General features: G+C 34.1%; 1 protein-coding gene and 1 long non-coding RNA gene across 2 annotated transcripts in view; one reads left to right on the forward strand and one right to left on the reverse strand.

The window, feature by feature from the left end:
- LOC128201333 (uncharacterized) overlaps nt 1-18,585 on the forward strand; it is a 46,196-nt gene extending 27,611 nt beyond the window's left edge. The window contains exon 5 of the long non-coding RNA XR_008253195.1: nt 18,379-18,585. This is a non-coding gene — a long non-coding RNA (uncharacterized LOC128201333). The remainder of the gene's footprint in view (nt 1-18,378) is intronic.
- Nucleotides 1-21,049, reverse strand: part of LOC113520348 (LIM domain only protein 7) — a 244,680-nt gene that overhangs the window by 147,490 nt on the left and 76,141 nt on the right. The window lies entirely within an intron of this gene.

The following is a 21,049-nucleotide window of genomic DNA, read 5'->3' on the forward strand; positions in this document are numbered from 1 at the left end:
AAGTAATTGTCACACTTGGCAACAGCACTTTTGCTTTGGTGACGTTTAAAGAGGGCTGCTGCTCATCCCTCGATCATTAAATTACTGGCAATATCCCTCAAGGGGGAGGCTAATGTTCACCAGTAGAGGATTAAGGCTTGATATGATGATGATGACTGTGAAAGCATGCCCTTATAAATTAATTTGCAAATCCCCAGATAAAGTATTTTGCAAATAGGTTTATAACAAAAGGAATTATGAGGTAACAAATATTAATTTTACAATCGAACTGGAAGCCTTTTTTGAAGTTGTATAATAAGTACCTTACTACATGAAAAACAAGACACTTTTTGTGTGTTTTACACATATACTAGATATAAGTAAAACAAATGGGGTAGCTCTTGTCCAGTAGTGGAACAATATAGACTAGTTTACTTCTACGCGGCTCCCTCTGCAAGTCATTATAATTCCTGGAGAATCTGTCACGATTGACCAACTATCTTGACTTCTATCCCACTTACTTCATCCATTATTGGTACAATTCTAGAATAAAATATTAGCACAGTCAACGTTATCATTCTACTGTTATCAATTAAAACAAAACGTTACCTTGTCGATATTTTTCTAATTACAATGGATCAAATTGCCTTCAACTTTTATTGCCATATTTGGTTAGTTCTGTTACATTAATTACCTTACGTGGAAGTGGCCATAGTAAATGTTAATTTTTGTTGCGAATGGCGGGCCCAAGTTCGTTGCCCTCCCGTTCGCCACTATTGACCATAGACTATAGACCCTATAGTCTATGCATAGAGTAGTGTTGACAGTTAACAGAGCATGACCATAAATTACAAAAGCTTCCCATTCGAATGTTGTTCGCTTTTGAGACGCCTCACTGGTTTTTATTTGCATTTACACGGATTTATGACGATTGTTTAGGATTTTCATTGTTCGATTTTTAGATGTGTTGTGGGCGTCGATAAACTATTATTATTTCTATTTTTAACCTTGAAAGTAACTATGCAATTGTTAATAATCGATATCATCTACATATATGGGCAGATAAAGATATAATATAACACTTCGATTCGGCCTTACTAAATCTTGATTATTGTTTCGTAATTCTACAGTAACTTATAACGAACAAGTTGGAAGAATGCGGTATTGCGGGACTTAACTTAGAAATTGATTTTAATTGTAACTGGCAAGGTGATCTACTGGAATCGCGACATTTCACCTGATGACCTGTAGTGATACTGTCAAGTTAATTCTCTGAATAGATACAATATGAATATAAGATAAGAACCGGCCCTATAAGATATCCTTGGAGTACTCCAGATAATAATTTTAATACGAAGCACAATTTTATTTTTGATTCATGAGAGGAATGCAAAACTAAATTTTACATTAACGTATGACTGAATACCGTATTCACGACGGTATTCCCTATTGTGGTAAACGTAACGTTTTATATGCTCACATTTCGCCGACCATAGAAAAGAATATAAATTAATAAAACAAAGTTTTTATAAACATTCCGACTTCAATAGACCACCATCGGGATTTATAAATCAAGGGGGTAAAGTACCATAAAACCACGACATTTTCTACTTATATGTTCATGATATTTGCCATTAACTATCGACTGCCGAACATAGACTTCCACATAAACTGCTATAAGGGATGGTCCCAAACAAACTGCTTCCACTGATCCCCTTTTTTATTGTTAGGGAGACAAACGAGCAAACGGTCCACCTGATGGAAAGCGGCTACCGTCGCCCATGCACACTTGCAATATGAGACAAGTTGCTCGTGCGTTGATGGCCTTTAAAATGTTTCCCTGCAAAATATATCTTTCTTCTCCATCGCTTGTCGATTCTTGGAGTTCTATGATCAGACTATTGCCACTTCAGTTTTCTTATTTTTCGAGCTATGTCGATCACTTTATTCCTTCCGTGAATATTATTTTTTCGAATTTTATTACATAAAGAAACTCCAAACCAAACTCCTAGGTTGGAGTTTGATTTGGAGCCATAACTCGTTGAGGAACTTGAAGTTTTTGCATAAGGGTAGCCGTGTAAGACCATTATATATTCATGTATGAACTAAATGACTTTCTGAATAATATTAATACATTTTAATTTAAGCATCTGAAGAGAGCAGTATTTCCTTTTAGGTATTAAATTATTGAAAATTGTTTAACTCCAATAGGAAACTGTTCATCACTGTGATAATTAAAAATAAACTTTCTTGAATAGAAAATAGAGGCGTGAATATAGTTCCAATTAGTTTAACCTTATCCGCTTACAAATGGTTGGAAACTTTATAGTATGGTCATGCATAAATTGTAATTGAATCCTGCAACAGCAATATTCTCGTCTCCAAACAACCGCGTTATATTAAAAACATTCACAAGGTAGTGCGACATCGTCGAAAATATCTGTCAGTTTTCAAAGCAATTGAACATCATTACGATCACCAATTAACTGTTAATCATTAACTGTTCACTGCTAAACAAAGGCTTCACCCACAAGAAGGGTTTTGCCAATAGTTGCCACACTTGGCAGCCGTCATCCCTCGTCGTCCCTTAGTCCCTTCTTGCGACACCCACGGGAAAGGAAAGGGTGGCCTATTCTATGCAGGGACCATAAGGAAAATTGCATATAACACGTATATATCAAATTCCTTTATGTTTGGTTAAACTGTTAAAAGTCTATGAAGTTACAAACAAAGAGAACACTTTCACAATTATAAAATTCGTAAGGATATATTCTATTCTATACTACTTTCGTAATAATTGGTTTAGCCATTAAGGCGCTACGAAGAAACAAACAAAAAAAACTCACTTTCAAATTTATAATATTAACTATCTTATTGTTTTTGAAAATCGACAGATAATTCAGACCTTTTTCGCACTTCTATATGTATATTAATCTATCCTCTTCTCCCATAACGTATTGTAACGAGATAGATAATTATGAAGTGCCTTAACGGACTCGAGCAATTGGCAATACCATTACTTAAAGGGAGGACACACGGAGATATATCTCGGACGTGCCCGCTCAGAGTTCTTTATCTGATATACGTGCTATTAAATATGCCGCGACAAATAGCTATGCTGTTGAAACTGCAGTAGCGAAGATAAATCGGTGTACAGAAATATTATATTTCATATTACAATTATGAGTGTGGACAGGTTTCAATTTATACGCTGCGTCGTGTACATTAGTGCTTAGCTAGATAGCATCTGTGAAGTGAATACAGTTTAATGACGTTGATACTAGATATACTTACTATCCTTATTTATTGTGACAACAATGTAACATTTAACGATGCCCTGTTCCGTATGTGCAGACTGTACAATTGTAATAACTTAGACATTTTTGCTTTCAATTTAAATTCTTATTTTAATACTGGAAAAGTGTCTGAATTTACGGTAGATAATGTTATTATATTCTATTGTTAAAGTGATACCCCTTCCTTTCTCTTGGGTGTAAGAAGCGACTAAAGGATCTTAAGAGGAATGGGCAACAGCGTTCATTTTAATATATCACCAAAGCCTAACTGTGATTGCCAACCCGCTTGCCAAGCATGATAACTACTGGCAAACCCCCACAGTAGCAGTTAACGGCTGATATGATGATGACATGATTTCATCCCTCACTGGTGCGAGGTGGTTAGCGTATACCCATAGCGCAGGTGGAGTTATCATTCCATCTTCAAATTCAAATCGTATTTATTAAAACAGACTTGTTTACAAGCAGTTTTTAATCCTCATTTTTATGAACACTTATTAAAAAATAAACAGCGGTCAATTGTCATTCAAGTAGACGTGTGTCGCCGGTCATCTATTCCTTACACTATGAGGACATCCCATTAAAATTGTGTGTGGGAGAAATTATTTGTGTCCACACATATGTGAATACAGTTGAAAATGTATTTACACCCACCACAATAGCGGTTTGTGATGAAATATGGTTGCGACGTTTCCTATAGCTTTTAGCGAGTGTGATAGCATTGTTAATTGAAGTGAACTATTCCGTCTTTATATTTATTCAAACACTAGTGATTTGGCCCGGTTTCGCACAGGTATATAAAATGTTATATATTCGGTTGTTTATGTTACAGGCTGATTATGTAGCTTTCTATAGGTGAAAGCATTTTTGAAATCGGTTAAGTATTCTTTGAGTTTTTCTATAACAAAAATATGTTACACCCATGAAAAAGTCTAAAGTTAATTAAAAAGTTTTTGAACTCCGTCACTATTAAAATTATAATAATACACTAAATTTCATTTCTTTAATAAACGAATCTTTCCTCAAAAGATTATTTTTCAACTGCGACTTGTACTTATTACTTTTCAGATAAAAAAAAAAATACAAACCAGTTTACAACAGACAGTTAGAAGGTCATAAAAATAAAACAATACAACCGATTTGAGAACCAACCTCTTTTTGAAGTCGGTTAAAAATCTAATCAACAAAATCTCGTTTAGTACGCATAGAATAGAGTATTGTTATGGGATGACATATGTATGAAAATATTTGACTTTGCTAAAACAATGCAATTTTATCTAAATCTTAGTGTAAGTAATGTAACAAACATGATAAGAAGGCATTAGGCTGGCTCTCCGTATTCTAGGCTGAACAAATATTAAGCATAAAACAAATGTAGATAGCTACATAAAACACAAGTAAGTACCTATTTTTTTTAAGTGAATGATAATGGAATGGTTACCACGCTCGCGGTGATTGTAGGTATACGCTGGTGGGGCACCAGTGAGGGATGATATGTGAGGATGAAAAGACAGGTCAGTAACCCCATTGTAATGAATACACTCAAGTTAAAAGAATGTGATAGAAAATTTTTAAGAACGTTTAAGTTTTTATGAAACACGTATCGCAAAACGTGCGTTGACAAAATGGCAGTCGGAGGTTAAGAGTAATAGAATTTCTGATAGTAATGATAGTGGTCAATCTTACAAGTGTTGGCAGTTACAACCAATATGAATGGTAGCGGAATTAAACAAAATAATTCTAATCAATTAACCATAAACAAATTTATGTTTATTCAGAGATACTACATAACCAGAACGTCGCAAGGACAACTTAAGAGACTTGTTGAAAGATTTTATACAAATGTACACAAATATTCTAAGATTGGTATTCCATAAAAAAATCCGAGTTCAATTGTGGCAAAACACGTGATTTTAATTTAAACACTAAACTACTCGTACTTAATCGAATTTGAAAACATTTCTATCATGGGCGAAACAATATACTATTATTATGTCCATGATGCTCATGTCTATAGACGATGGATATCACTTTCCATCAGCTTGTTTGTCATTCTAAGTTGTATAAAAAAATTCTATAAGACTTATCTTTTAGATAAAGGAATTTTCCAAATCGGTTTATGACTGACTTAGTTATCCCCCTTAAAACATCACCAAAGACCTAACTACGGTTACCAATACGTATGCCAAGCGTGGCAACTACTGGCAAAAGCCCCTCAATTATAGGAGAGGCCTATTTACAGCAGTGGACAATTAACAGCTGGTATGGTATGGTACGGTAAGCTAGTTATATAGCCCATTATATAGTCTAATGAGATCTAATAAATGCAATTTTACATACCAGGCAATCTAGAAATTGCGAATGCATTGCAAAATAGTTACTAACAACATATCGGATTCCACGCCATTTTGCAACGATCCGCATATTCAAAATGTTCTTGTTTTAATATCATTATCGTGTAATTTGCAAAATATTTTATTGATTAATGTTCCCGTATATTAGATGAGATGAATATTTATGCCTATGATAATCTATGATGATAATTAAATAAAATAAATAAAAATAATAAAAAAAATTGTGAAAGCGATGTTAACTCTTGATACTTTAATCAACAGACTCCAAAAAGGAGGCTCTCGATTACGTTGTATTTTTTTTATGTTTATTACCTCATAACACCGTCAGTTAGAAACCGATTTGGGTTTTTTTTTTACCTGACAGGATATACTTACAGATTAGTCCTAAAGAAGTTTCGTCAAAATCGGTTCAGTACTTTTGTTCTAAATTAATATCACCAGTTCTGCCAAAATGTCAAATGTTATTACCTTCATTGATAATTTAGCCACTTTAAAATGGCAAATGGAATAAAAATTTGTTACCATAAAAACTTTTATATATATTTGCATTAGTAGCAATCTTGTATACAAAAGCATATAGTCTAATTAAAAAGTTACACACATATACATAAATGTATGTATATATGTATGTCTATGTGTATTTATACAATTAAATATAATGCAATTAGCTATATACGACCTTAATTTTGTCTATTCTTTTTTTTAAACAACGTAGAATAGTAAACAAGCTGACGGCCCACCTGATGGAAAGTGGTAACCGTCGCCTATAGATATGAGCGGTGTCATAGACATAACAGAGTATACTGTTTCGCCCATGATACCCCCCATGCGTCGCCATTCCTGAGGACTCAAATTTTATTTGTAAATTGTAACATTATTGTACACCGCTCTACCCGCTGACATTAATGCTCCTTTCTACTTTGGATTTGCTAGAAGAGAACTCTTGCAGAGTTAAGCTCGCCTTTGTACATTTGCTTGCCATTATATTTCTGTATGTATTATTTATGTGTACAATGAAGTGTAAATAAATGACAAAAAAGGTGCAGGTTGTTATACAATCAGGGATTATAAAATCGGTTGCATATTTATTTATATTAACGTTACCAATGACAACTTGTAGTTACGCTCTAATCCTTCGCTTGAAACTTACCTGAAGCAAAAAAAAAACAAATAAATATTTACATAATACATTATTTTAAACAACTTAAAGACTACAGCATGGGGTTCTTCAGAAAAGGGGTAAAGAGGTTTTTTCAGGGTCGGCAAAGCGCTGTCCCTGGTATTACAGGCGTTCATAGGCTACAGTAACTGCTTACCATCAGGTGGGACGTATACTTATTTGCCTGCTTTGTGGTATAAAAAGAAAGTAAGAAATACTTTTTTTTTATACCATTGAGGTGATGCCAGTTGAATATGGTGTTCCATTTCCATATTACGTATTTTGGATAACCGATGTTTAATATATTATTTATTATTTTATTTATTTATTCATAGAAAAGCCAGGGCTACACTATAACAAATAGATACAGTTTTACGATAACAAAATAAGCCAATAATAGGTTTTCACAAGTAGTTATTAGGCCGTATATACACACATATTCGTTATTAGGCCAATATATTGTAACTTTTTTTTTATACGACTTAGAATGGCAAACAAGCTGACGGCCCACCTGATGGAAAGTGGTAACCGTCGCCTATAGACATGAGCAGTACCATGGACATAACAGTACACACACATACTGTTTCGCCTATGATACCCCCCATGCTTTGTCATTCCTGAGGACTTAGATGTTATTCCTCTGTACCCAGTAAATTCACGCCATATCCCACCCTTCAAACCGAAACACAGCCATGCAAACACAACTGCTTCACGATTGAAACACGAATGGGACAGAGGTACCCACGCAATCGACTTTCGTACAAAGTCTCCCTCTGGTAACAAAATTAAATCTGTAATGTACTGTACTCTTAACATTAAAAATAACTAGCCAAGCCTTCGCTGGAACTGTATTCGTCTATCGATTGGTTAAATTAATACACTGGATCCTAATATGGTGATTGCATATAGACATAATGATACATCATGATGCAAGTACCGCATCGCTTATTCGAACTTCTCATTACTGTTTGTGACATAACGTGCATTGCCGGCAGTGTGGTATAAGTGATTACATGAAGAAAAATCTTTCCCATTACAGGATATATTACTTCGGGATAAAGATTATGTCTTAAAAAAACTAACTTTAATTGAGACAAAATTTTTTGGTTTTGATTTAAAAACTAAACTGCTCAACCGATTTTGATAAAATTTCTATAAGACCAATTTTTATGTATATGGAAATCTTTTACATAATTTTAGTGAGAAGTGTGGACTGAAAGACGATGTAATGATAAAAACTGAAAAGGGAAGGTTGCATTGTTTTCATTATTTGGAGAGGATCGATGAAAGAAGAATTACAAGAGTTATTGAACACGAATGACTAGAGATGTCAATAGAGGCAGCTCTAGGCGGACGTATGACGAGCAAACAAGCGACTTGCTGAAGAAGGACCAAATCAAAAGTACCCGTAACTATAAGAGAGTGTATGAAAAGATTTTTTTTTATACAACTTAGAATGGCAAACAAGCTGACGGCCCACCTGATGGAAAGTGGTAACCGTCGCCTATAGACATGAGCAGTACCATGTGTATAACAGAGTATACTGTTTCGCCCATGATACCTCCCATGCGTTGCTATTCCTGAGGACTCAGATGTTATTCCTCTGTACCCCGTAAATTCACGCCATATCCCACCCTTCAAACCGACACACAGACATGCAAACAACTGCTTCACGGTAGAAACACGAATGGGTCAGAGGTACCCAAGCAATCTACTTTTGTACGAAGTCTCCCTCTGGTAAAAAGAATTAAGAAGTCTGATTGAATCGAAGTATTTAGCGTTCCATTGTTTCTGCTTACCCCAATGGGATACAGGCGTGACAGATATGTATGTTTAGTTTTACTTCGATTTATATTTGCCCACGACTTTGTCCACGTAAACGGGATATGTTTACTGACCAAGGTAAAAAGTAGTCTATATATTTTTCCGTTCTATATAGTATGTGTATACCAAATTATATAATTTTGTTTCGTTTTTTATTTAACTTTCTTTATGTTTATGTTTCTTTTATATTTAATTTTTTCACTAATAGTTGTAACCAAATGGCTTTGTTGCAGTCGCATTTATTATTGGATCATGCTGTGTGCACATGTTGTGGCAAGTTTACCTGATCAATACATTAATGTACTTGCATGTTATAATTAAAGTTTGTATTTGTAAACTTCTGTTATGTGCGCCTAATAAATAAAATAAAATAAAATATCATAGTAATTGGTTAGACAAAAAACAACAAAACAAAGTAACAAACAAACTCACTTTCACATTTAAAGTATTAGTAAGAATTAATTTCAATTTGTTAACAAAGTTTTCCTGAGCAATTACGTAAAGTTATTTTAAGAGTTTATATAAAAAGCTTTACTCAAAGGGCATTTACAACAATCCGCATCATTACCCGGTCGTTGACTACAAGTATGTGTCACATTGCACTACACCTGTAAACTTGTATGCTAAAAATATTTAACAAAGTAGTTAGTAAACTTGTAAAAGTTAAACGAGACGATGTTAAGATACTAGAGAGTGAATTTAGTTTCTTAAAATCTATTATCATCCAACGGTTGGGTATGGAAATTTTCTCATATGAGGAGGATACGCCTTATTTTTATCAATTTAGTTAGCCGGTCTGGTATAAGGTTACATTTTAGATTTTCCTTCTCTCGCACTGGTGTATAGTAAAAAAAAGGGACAAAAAACTACCTCCTAAAATATACAATGTATGAAAATCTTTCGTTTCTTTTAATGAATGAGAACATCGTATTTGTATTCCTTTACCACATAGAACCCAGTTAATTTGTTTTATATTTTCGTTTTTATTCGTTTCAGATTTAATTGAAGATCAAAAACTAGTTATTTAGTAAAATAACTATCCCACAAAATCGAAATCTCTCATTCGGTCTCGTAAAATTTCTACTAAATCACAAATTTACAAACAAAAGGATTTGAAAAAACATTTATCACTTGTATCAACTGTTGTGATATGAACATAAACAAAATATACTATTTTTTAGCATCCATCCTACAAATCTAAATTCTTATGCCTAATCAAACGTCTATTTATTCATAAATTTTAAAGCTAATGCATTTGACAAAACGTTTATCACTTGCACCAACCGTTGTAATATGAACGCGAACAAAACGCGCTAAACATCTTTTGTACCTTTGTTAACGGTTAAAATACATACTGACAACCTGAATGCCTCATTGCACGAAATAATTTGCCTAGTAAGCATGTCGAAACAATTCAAACCAGAATTGTATTAGGAGATGATATGAGTATAATTTACGGTACTTTTGTAGTCGAAGAATTTAATGAAGAATTAATTAAGTAATTTAAATTTTCAACTGTTATTACATTTAATAATTCATATTTAATTTATACAAATTTCTTGTTTGTTTTAAATTATTTATAGTGAATCATATAGTGCAGAGAGTAACGGACTTTCTTGGGACTTCTTCTCTGCAGACAACAACCTTCCGAACCCAGCAGTAGAATCTTAAAAAAAATGACGATTTAAAAGTGCTTCTAAATAAGTTTATTTAAAAAAAAAATGATTAAAAGAGTTGTTACATAAAAGAACTAGTCAGTAAATGCACAGATGAACTAAATCAATTTCTTAATAAATTATAACTTGGCAACTTCCAAAATGAGGTTTTCAATTCTCATATATTTTTCTGTACCTTCATTAATTCTGCTAATTCTTTCTTTATTACACGATAGGGTTTACTCCCGTATTAGTGCCATATTAATTTAGTCATAATCAATGTCACTATTTCTGTTTGCGGTTCAGAATCCTTCTGCGTTTTTGTGCAGCATATCTACTTTCGCGTGCTTTTTAATATCAATTTTTTTATTTATCTGTTAAATCTTAACTTTCTTGGTGTGTTTGTTTCGTTTCCCGATAAACTATTAGTTTATTTAAAGAATAGTGAGATTACTGACAATTGTATCGACACACTGAAGTTGCTGTTTTTTTTTTTCTTAGAATATGTACTTGAATGCAATAAAATCTTTTATTACTAATCCTATTAGTATGATAAATGCGAAAGTTTGTAACGATAGATGAATGGATAGATGTTTGTTACTCTTTTACGCATATACTACTGAACGGATTTGAATGAAATTTGGTACACAACTAGGTTATATCCTAAATTAGCGCATAGAATACTTAAAGCACTGATTTAAGCGAGTGAAACAACGGGAAACAGATCGTCAGCAATATATGATGGCCTGCTGAAGCAGTGGACAATCAACGACTGAAATCGTCATGATCACATACAAAATTACGAAAACAACAATCACTCGCGCAATAATTGATCCACCAAATCAATTACAATCGGCATCTTTACAAATCATAACATTAGACGGGCATTTCAAAATGCTTAAATTCGTCGATAGCTATAATCAACCTCTAATAGTACCCACAATTGTGTTTAATTCATTATAGCACGCCCATTGTGTGGTATGTCGCAATTTGGCTGCAGTAATAGCCGACCCAGATATAGTGTAGGAACTTCTGATTATTTCACACTTATTGTTGTAATTTGTAGTGGATTTGTTACAATAGCCATGGCTAAAGCGAAAATGGGACTACAAACAGTCTGAGCAAGTACTAACTTTTAACAATTTACTTGTAAGTCTATACTGTATCCTATTGTTATAAATGTGAAAGTTTGTAAAGATATTTGGACCTTTGGTGATACGAGCATGTATGAAATTGAACAGGTTTAAGTGTTTCACATATCCTGGACTAGATGCATGATGTGAAATCAATGAATAAAAGCCTCAAGGAATTACCTATCAAATGCAAAAAGAATTCTTCAAATCCATCTGGTAGTTCCAGTAATCAGTGCCCTCAGACAAACTTTTCTTGTTTTATTATATAAAAATACAGATTAACTCATCTTCTTCTCATTTAAGAGTTTCTTGTCGGTGCAACTAATTCATGCATGCTCTTCCAGCCAGCTCTATTCCAGGACATATCTTTGATCTCCCCATACGACATATATAGATTAACTTATATGTTACTTCATATAATGATTTAAACGAACAAAGTCAAATATGAAACAAAATATAAAATACTATTTTTTGTTTCAAAACAATTTGCCAATTAACTAAAAATACCAGGTAATTAATGTCTTCTTTGAAACTTGAACTATCACAATAAGAGGTATTGACCCAAAGACATCCAATGGCTTCCTGCAATTAACTTCACTCACTCTTAAAATAGTTACCGTTAGTGGTGCCAAATTATATAAAGGTGGCAAGGTTAAAAATGAGCAAAAAGTATTGTAAACAAATAAACTAGACAGCGGGAAACTTGACCTGACCTTGCTTGGACCTGTTTGAAATTAATTTGCGGATACACCATCCCATTTGGAATGAAGTTGAACAATTATTCGGTAAGCGGTACGGAAATCCGCGGACTGATCTCAGAAGGAGTAAATAAAAATAACAGAGGTCAACTAAAGTAATCAGATAGATGGATAATAGTATAATTTTATGTAGGTATAAGTTAAAGAAAAGTTTTAAGAAAGTATATGTTCAGGAATAAGTTTTATGGAATATAAATTGTGCTCTCACATGGCATCACAGTTTAGATATATTGAACTCATCTGATTGAGTGCTAAGACCAGATTTTTTTTACTATTGAAAGGATATCGCGATTGATCACAATCTTACCTGATGGAAAGCGATGATAGGATGTATTACTAGCAATGGGTTCATTAGACGCCATAACTAACAATCTCTTTCCCCCCTGTAATAGGGATTAATAGTCCCTATTACTAATTCCATTGCTAACAATACACCCTATCAGGTCACGGTGGTCATCGTGACGTAATATCACGATAGGCCAACTGACCTGCTTTCATTCTCATCTATCATCTCTCACTGGTGTATACTGATAGCGTAGGTGGGGTTACCATTCCATTTTCACCCATAAAAAAACCGGTAGTTATTACAATAAAATATAATGTGTACTTAAGAAATTTTTAACAATATAACCGTCAGTATTAATCTTTAAATCTTAATAATTCTATATCAGCAATCAATCGACACTTTCTAAAGTCGACGTGAACTAAGTTACAAACTCGAAGTAAAAATTGCCCTTAAACAAAAGCGACATTTCATACACACGAGTACATACATATCTGTCACGCCTGTCTCCCATTAGGATAGACAGAAAAAATGGAACGCTAAATGCTTCGATTCAAACAAACCCCGCTTCTTCCACATTCATTAAACTTTTCATACAAACTCACCGGTTACGGGTACTTTTATTTTGGCCCTTCTTCAGCACGTCACCTATTTGGTCGAAATACGTCAGTCTAGGGCAACCCCTACCAATATCTCCATTCATTCTTGTTTGATGAATTTCTTTCATAATTCTTCTTTCATCCATCCTCTCCAAATGACCAAACCAACGCAACATTCCTTTTTCGATTTTTGTCCCTACATCATCTTTCAGTCCACACTTCTCTCTAATCACACTGTTTCTTATAAAACAACATTTCAATATATTACATAAAAAAAAATAGTACAAGCAGCAACTACTTGTATTTAAAGAGTTGACAATACAATGCCTTCACTAATTTCTTTCCTATTAACTAGTCTACGGAACCAGTAGTATGGAGTGACAGTTCTTATCCGAGATAACGTTGACTGAAACGTCTCGCAGATTCTTGACGTTAATTAAACACAGTCATTCGCGTCAAACCAGAAAACAAATGAATATTCAGAACGGACAAAGATTGCGAGGAATTTGTATTAGAAAAAACCCACCGATGTAAATGCATCTGCGTTCCATTTGGAATCCCTTTCACAAGATATCGGTACATTAACGTTGTGGTAATATAATTGAAAATAGTTTGTTTATTATGTAGGATGGCAAATAGGGGCCGAGTGGTTCTAGCATAGAATATGGTCTATTCTATACCGGGATCACATCCATCACCACCTTTCCTTTCTCGTGGTTGTCGTAAGAGGCGACTAAGGGAGGGCGAGGGATGGCGTACTGCGATTAGCAACCCGTCTGCCAAGCGTGGCAACTACTGGCAAAACCCCCAAAAGGGGATTCAGCAGTGAACAGTTAAAGGCTGATATGATGATGATGATGATGGCAAATAGTTATTTGTTTTCAGAATTTGGTGCATACATAATGTAATAAAAAGGCAATAGATATAAACAATAAATGTACTATCCATACATATACACACATACACTTACCTACACAAAATACATATTTGTGTAGGTAAGTGTTTGTATGAGTGAGTGTATGTAGTGTATACACCACTATAATTTTAATGATGATAAATTAGAACAGCAGATAAAAGATAAAGAGGCAGAAAAATACCTATTATTGAAATAAAAAGTACAATGTTTGATTGTACTTCAAAAAAAGTAAAAGAAAATAGAGAGAGAAAATAAAGTTTTTTAAAAATAATGTGTTATAAGTGTTCTTGTAAAATAAAATGGTACAAACAAACAAACGAGACTGAAATGTGAATACAAGTATGAGACTAGAATAATACTCATCGAAATAAGATTGCTAATGCCGCTAACCGGTAACACAGGGGCAATAAAAAACATAGATGTCATTATAAACAAATTTTGATATACTGGCAATTTTTGTAGACAAATAAATTGGCACAGTGAGATACTTTGGCGTCGTCCGTCAATATTAACAAGAGAAGAAAACTACTACGAACACATCTTTAAAAATATTAGTTTTCTGTACTCTTTCTCTACATAAATTATAAGTGTGCCAAATTTCATACTCCTCTGTCCGAGCAATTTTCATAAAAAAAGGATACAAATTTCACGTATTAATAATGGGACAGAGGTACCCAAGCAATTGACTTTTGTACAAAGTCTCCCTCTGGTGATGCCGGAACAAATATACAGATTGACAGACAAAATTTCCAAAAAACTTTGTTTTGACTTCTCTTGCTTTTATTAATACCTCCCATATAAACATATTGTCAAGTACCAATTCTAGAATATTGGCACAGTAAAATTTCACATAGAGAGTGTTTCTTTGGTGATTTCAACAAAACTAGGTTATCTTTTCATTAAGCTCAATTGAAATAGACTATGCATAAAATGTCCGCCAATACAACCCCCAATTCCAATTAGCTATATTACAAGTCTCTCTGATCGTATCTCGGAGATAAAATTAGCATAGTGCAGACAGTCCTATCAACTATTAACAGTAAGGGACCATTTTAAGCGTATAATTGAGAATCTAATGAATATAGGATAACATATTTATTAGCTAGTTATAATGGATAACTTTCAAATAATGTATTAAATCAAAATGCAGATTGGCAATTCGTGTTTCATCAGAATCTTCGAGACCTAGTTGGTGTATGGAATGTAAGTCAATGTCTCTGGTAATCTGGTCTTGTCACATGTAATGCTGAATAGAGATCTCTCCCATAAATTGATATTAATAATACTCCAGACCTACTCTCTAATTCTCTATGCTATTTACACTTGGTGATTTTAAAACTTGATCATTAATTAGTTGATTAAAATTATTTTGTTTAATTTTGCTACCATTAATATGCGTGCGACTGGCCAACATCGAAGATTTACTACTATTATTATTACCAGAAGTTCTACAACATTCGACAATTAGCTATCAATCACCGACCACATTCCTTCCACGCATGTTTTGCGTTTCGTGTCGTTCACCTCTAAACGGGGCATTTTCAAACGTTGTTAATTGATAATGAGAGACGAAAGCGCTGTGCTTTGCGTCACAGCGTCTCGTCTCTCATTCACGCCCTCTGAAAAAATTTCCAGCTGAAGTCGCAATAATTGTCAGAAACGACATACTCGTACATTGTAAAATTTCCGTTGTGATGTAAGAATATATAGACTTGGTGACTTCTTTAAAGTTATTTAAGAGATATTACTACTATGATTTGTCGTGTGGTCCCGGCATAGAATACAATTTTTTTGCTACTTAGAAAGACAAACAAGCTGATGACCCACCTGATCGAAAGTGGTTACCGGTATGAACAGTACCACAGACAAAACGAGAGTATCAGTATACTTTTCATGCGTCGCCATTCCTGAGGACTAAAGGTGTTATGCCTTCATATGCTTTTCAGGGATCATGTATTCAGCTTCTAGCTTTTCCTCCCGTTCACAAAATACATCCCTGGATTCAATTGGAGTACTCTAATAGCTAGCGCAAACAGCTATCTGGCTAGGGACTGGACGTGAATGAAAATATGTTGTTGAATCCTCTTCAGACAGCCTTTCCACATAACACTCAATTCTTACTGATCTATTAAGAACTAGACTTAACTATTAAAAGGCCGGCAGCACACTAAAAGGCCGGCAGCACACCTGCAATGCTGCTGGTGTTGTGGGTGATCATGGGCGGCGGTAGTCACTTACCATCAGGTGAGCCGCATGCTCGTTTGCCCCCTGTGTAGTAAAAAAAAAACTTCCCAGTAAACGACATAACAGAGTACAGACTCTGTTATGTCGTTGCCATATACCACATATAGATCTTCTAACTGAAACACAACCATCAACTGCTTCATCGCAGAAATACGAATGGGACAAGAGTACCCAAGTAAATGAATGGGACAGAGAAACTCGTTTATATAGTGTTACTCCTAAGTATACCACTTTTATATATGAATATGTAAACTATTGACAATTTAAAAGAGAAAAATTTGTAATATATCAATTTAGGATATATTTTTTTGTCCTGGTAAGAATTGCCTTCGCCATAAGTACGTTGTGGTAACATTAGTAACATGAGATTTAATCAGTGGATAAAATAACCCATCAAGGCATGTGAACTTGTTAACAACTTGAAGGTTATCAGATAAAAACCATGTGAAATCAACATTAAGTCAGCAATATAAGTTATTGTTTTATGTATTAATGTCGTAACTTAAGGGATTAACATAAATGCAATTAATTCGACTACCAACTCGCTTGTTCTACATAGCATTATAAATTGGACAGTATTAATAGCTTGACATTTTGATAGTACATAGATATTTAATACCCAAAGAGTAGGTATTATTTTGTTTTATTTCAATAAAAACTGTTATTTACTAGGAGGGAAATTGTTAGTAACGTAGTAGTTAGTATGGTGTATCATGTATCAAGCCATGTGCGGATGATATTGCTCATGGAGATGCTGGGGAAAGGGATTGTTAGTAATGGAGACTAAGAGCTCTATTGCTAGCAATATACTCTATGAGGTCGACCTCCCCGTGGTCCTCCCTGGAAACTATCGTGCTGAATTCCAAGTGTATTCATCACGATGAGATAACTGGTCAACTAACAGCATGGGGTTCTTCAAAAGGGGGGTAAAGAGGTTTCTTCAGGGTCAGCAACGCGCGCGTAATACTTTGGTATTGCAGGCATTCATAGGCTACGATAACCGCTTACCATCAAGTGGGTCGTATGCTTGTTTGTCACCTCAGTGGTATAAAAAAAACTGACCTGCCTTTTCATTCTCACCTATCATCCCTCACTGGTGTCTTGCCCGTGTAAACTGTTAGCGCAGGCGGACTTACCATTTCATAGTCTTTTCAATTTGGTATCAATTTTCTAATTTGGAAATATCTTTTTTATTTAAAAGGGCATACTTATAGATTGGTCTTATTAGTAGAATTTTTATCGTAATTTGCTAAGTAGTTTAGAATTTAAATATTTTGATTTAAATCCTGTATTTAATTACTTTTGCCACAATTGAAGCCTATGATTAGCAGCGGACAGTTAACGGCTGATGACAATATATATGATGACAATAGGATAGGATGATGATGACGAGACTATTATAAAAAGGTTGATTAGAGTATCATAATTAATACTATAAATATTCTTTCATAATAATAGTTAAACAATGGAAAAAGTCCTTAAAATATCTTCACACTCATCTACGCGCTATAGTGGATCTTTCACCGTCCAAGTTGCCAGATTGTGGAATTCTCTTCCCATATCTATCCGTGAGAGTCAATCCCTAAATATTTTTAAGAGTAGACTTAAAGAGCATCTTCTATCTCTATGAACATATATTTATTTATCTATATATGTAGGTATATATTTATATATATGTATATGTGTATTTATAAGATTAAATATAATGTAATTAATTTAATTTTGTCTAGTTTGTTTAAAAATTGTCACGATATTGTACACCGCTCTACCCGCTGACATTGATGCTCCTTTCCACTTAGGGTTTGCTAGAAATAAAACTCTATTAGAGTTAAGCGCGCCTTTGTACATTTGATTACCTCTGTCATATTCTTATAACTGGTGTGTACAATAAAGAATTAAATAAATAAATAAATAAATAAAAGAGTTATCTATACCAATACTTGTTATGTAAGCTTAAGTAATGAGTAGTAACAAGTGAAATCGATTTAACGGTTATTTCTAAAAAAAGAAGAGAACCAATCAATTTCTTTGAATTATTATGAAAAAATCAACAAACTGATACGAAGAAAAACAACTTTCATAACTAAATATTTGGGGAATTCATAACAGGTTGACAAAAACTGGATGGAGACCATTCGACCTTCTGTTGGACAATGCCATATCAAATTCTCTTTACAGATTGTAGTCAAATCAGGGGCCGTGACGACAACAATGGTTCAGGACCCCTGGCCGTTTGTACTTTCGCTGTACCGCCGCCGCGTCGACCAATCACAGTGCGCAGTGACGTCACCAGTCCAGTAACTGCCAACGTTTTTGTACTCATTATGCGAGAGTAACAATTGACCTATCATGTACATATACCTATTTATTGTAATAAAACATTTGATTATATAAATGCAGCGTCCATTTTTTTTAATGGATGATAATGGAATGGTAACCCATTCGCTAGCGGTATACGCTGGAGGGGCACTTGTGGCGATGATAGGTGAAGATGAAGCAGGTCTGTTAGCCCATCATGACAAATTCAACAATAAATCAATCACGATGGTTTCCAGGGGAAACCGCAAGGTCGACTTGATAGGGTTTATTGTTAGCAATAGGGTTGCTAATCCCCATTACTGACAATCAGAACGGATTCACCCACCGCAGTATCCATTGCGGCCATGGTTTCAGGGCGATTTTCACGTGGTTCCCCCTGGAAAATATCATACTGAATTCCAGGTGTATTTATCACTATGAACTAACTGACCTGCCTTTTCATTCTTATCTATCATCCCTCACTGGTGCCTGGCAGTGTATACCGTTAGCGCAGGGGGGGATACCATTTCATTGCCATTAATTAAAAAGATCCTCATCTTATGGGGAAAGGGAAAGGCCTATGTTGTGTTATTTCATTCATGGGCTATTATGGATGGGCATATTGTTATTTTTACAATATTGCCCATAAAGGCGACGCGCTGAAAAAAAAAACAAATTAAAAATACACATATAGAGCGAGCATGTATGAAAAGATTGATGAATGTGGAGGAAGCGAAATAGATCTGTTTGAATCATTTGGCGTTCCATTCTTTCTGCCTACCCTAATGGGAGACAGGCGTGACAGATATGTATGTACAATATAATTAACAGAAAGACGTAATTTAATTTTTTTTTTCAATAAAAATAACCAAATTAAATTTGCATGAAACTAGCATGAAACCATAAAAGTAGTTGACTTTATTAAATCTTTTTAATATTATAAATATGAAAGTTTATAAGGATGGATGTTTGTTGCTTTCTCACGCAAAAACTACTGAACAGATTTGAATGAAATTCGGTACACGGGTAGGCCATAACTTAGCACATAGACTCATTTACGTACTGATTAACGCGGGCGAACTCGTAGGATATAGCTGGTAAAAAATAATCATTAAAATCGATTCACAACAGACAAAGATACATAAATATGCAATAAAATCGGTTGAATTGAAAAATTCGATTATGAAATCACTTAAAAACAATATTATGCAGACGAAGTCGTTGGATAGAGTTAGTAAAGTATTATTTATTATGTCTGTCATCTTGTGTCGTAAACAGTAGTCTCGAGTCGTCCGTCAACCCAAAATGGAGGTTAATTATAATTAGATGACATATCTCCATTTTTTAACATAAATATTTCCTAATCGCCTTAATTAATGGCTACATCTAAGGATTTATAAAGTCATGGTGTAGCTGTCGGTCGGGGTCATCAAAATTCTTACGTTCACTTAAGCAAAGTTACGCACGACGCAACGTTGATTTTTAACCGACTTTAAATAAAGAGGTTTCATATCAAGTGGGACTTCTATTATTATTATTCTATCGTATATATATATATATATATATATATAGTCACAAGATCAGTCAGCACATCACGACGAATTCAAAAATAATCAACATCAATGGTTTCCAGGGGGAACCGCATGGAGGTCCTCCTCCATCCTTTGGCCCGTTTTATGCTGGAACTACACAGCGATGTAGACATGTCTATAGTTTTTCTTCATATATGACCATATAATGGTGCATCCGCCTATTTTAATAAGGGGAAATGGGATTATTAGTCTATCTATCTATCTAATAATACAACCCTATCAGGTCCAGCTTCACACGGTTCCCCCTGGAAACCATTGCGGTTAATCTGTCCCCATGTGAACACATGTTTTCACTCTCACCTATCATCCCTCAGTGGTGGTATAAATAATCAAATCTTTCCTCTATATAATATTAGTATAAATGAAAGGAAAAGGAAGAGGCGGTCCATTCTATGCCGGGACCACATGGTAATTTAGCATTAAGTCTTTAAATGTTTTTCTATCTAGTCTTTTATCTATTTTGCAATAAGAAAATTACATTTATAAATATGTATATGTATGTATGCATGTATAGATTGTCTGTAAGAGATTGCTTTTATCGATAAAACCGCCTTTTGTATATGCACATTCTGTATAAATACTCCTTGTATACATCTCTATTGTGCGCAATAGTTTATTATTATTATTTAAATTTTACAAAAATACTCATCTCCCCTCTTAAGGACAGGAGATCATTTGTAACATTTTAATCTGTGCTTACCATTTAGGACAACGTACATAAAATACATAAAAATAAAATGTACTTAATATAAAAAAAAATATCTTAGCCTTTTTTAATAGTGCCTTCAGAATGACCTTATATTATTCTTTTAATCACATATTTTTTTCTTTATTATATTGACAGACAACGGCTGTTATGATGATGATGACGATGATGATTGTCTAATGTCAATGCCCTTTTAGAAGAGGCATAAAAAAATAAGTTAATTCTATAATAAAAAATAATATTAATTGACTAA

The sequence above is a fragment of the Galleria mellonella genome, unplaced genomic scaffold, assembly GCF_026898425.1.
Source record: "Galleria mellonella isolate WM207_F2 unplaced genomic scaffold, CSIRO_AGI_GalMel_v1 utg40, whole genome shotgun sequence".
In the NCBI taxonomy this organism is placed as follows: domain Eukaryota; kingdom Metazoa; phylum Arthropoda; class Insecta; order Lepidoptera; family Pyralidae; genus Galleria; species Galleria mellonella.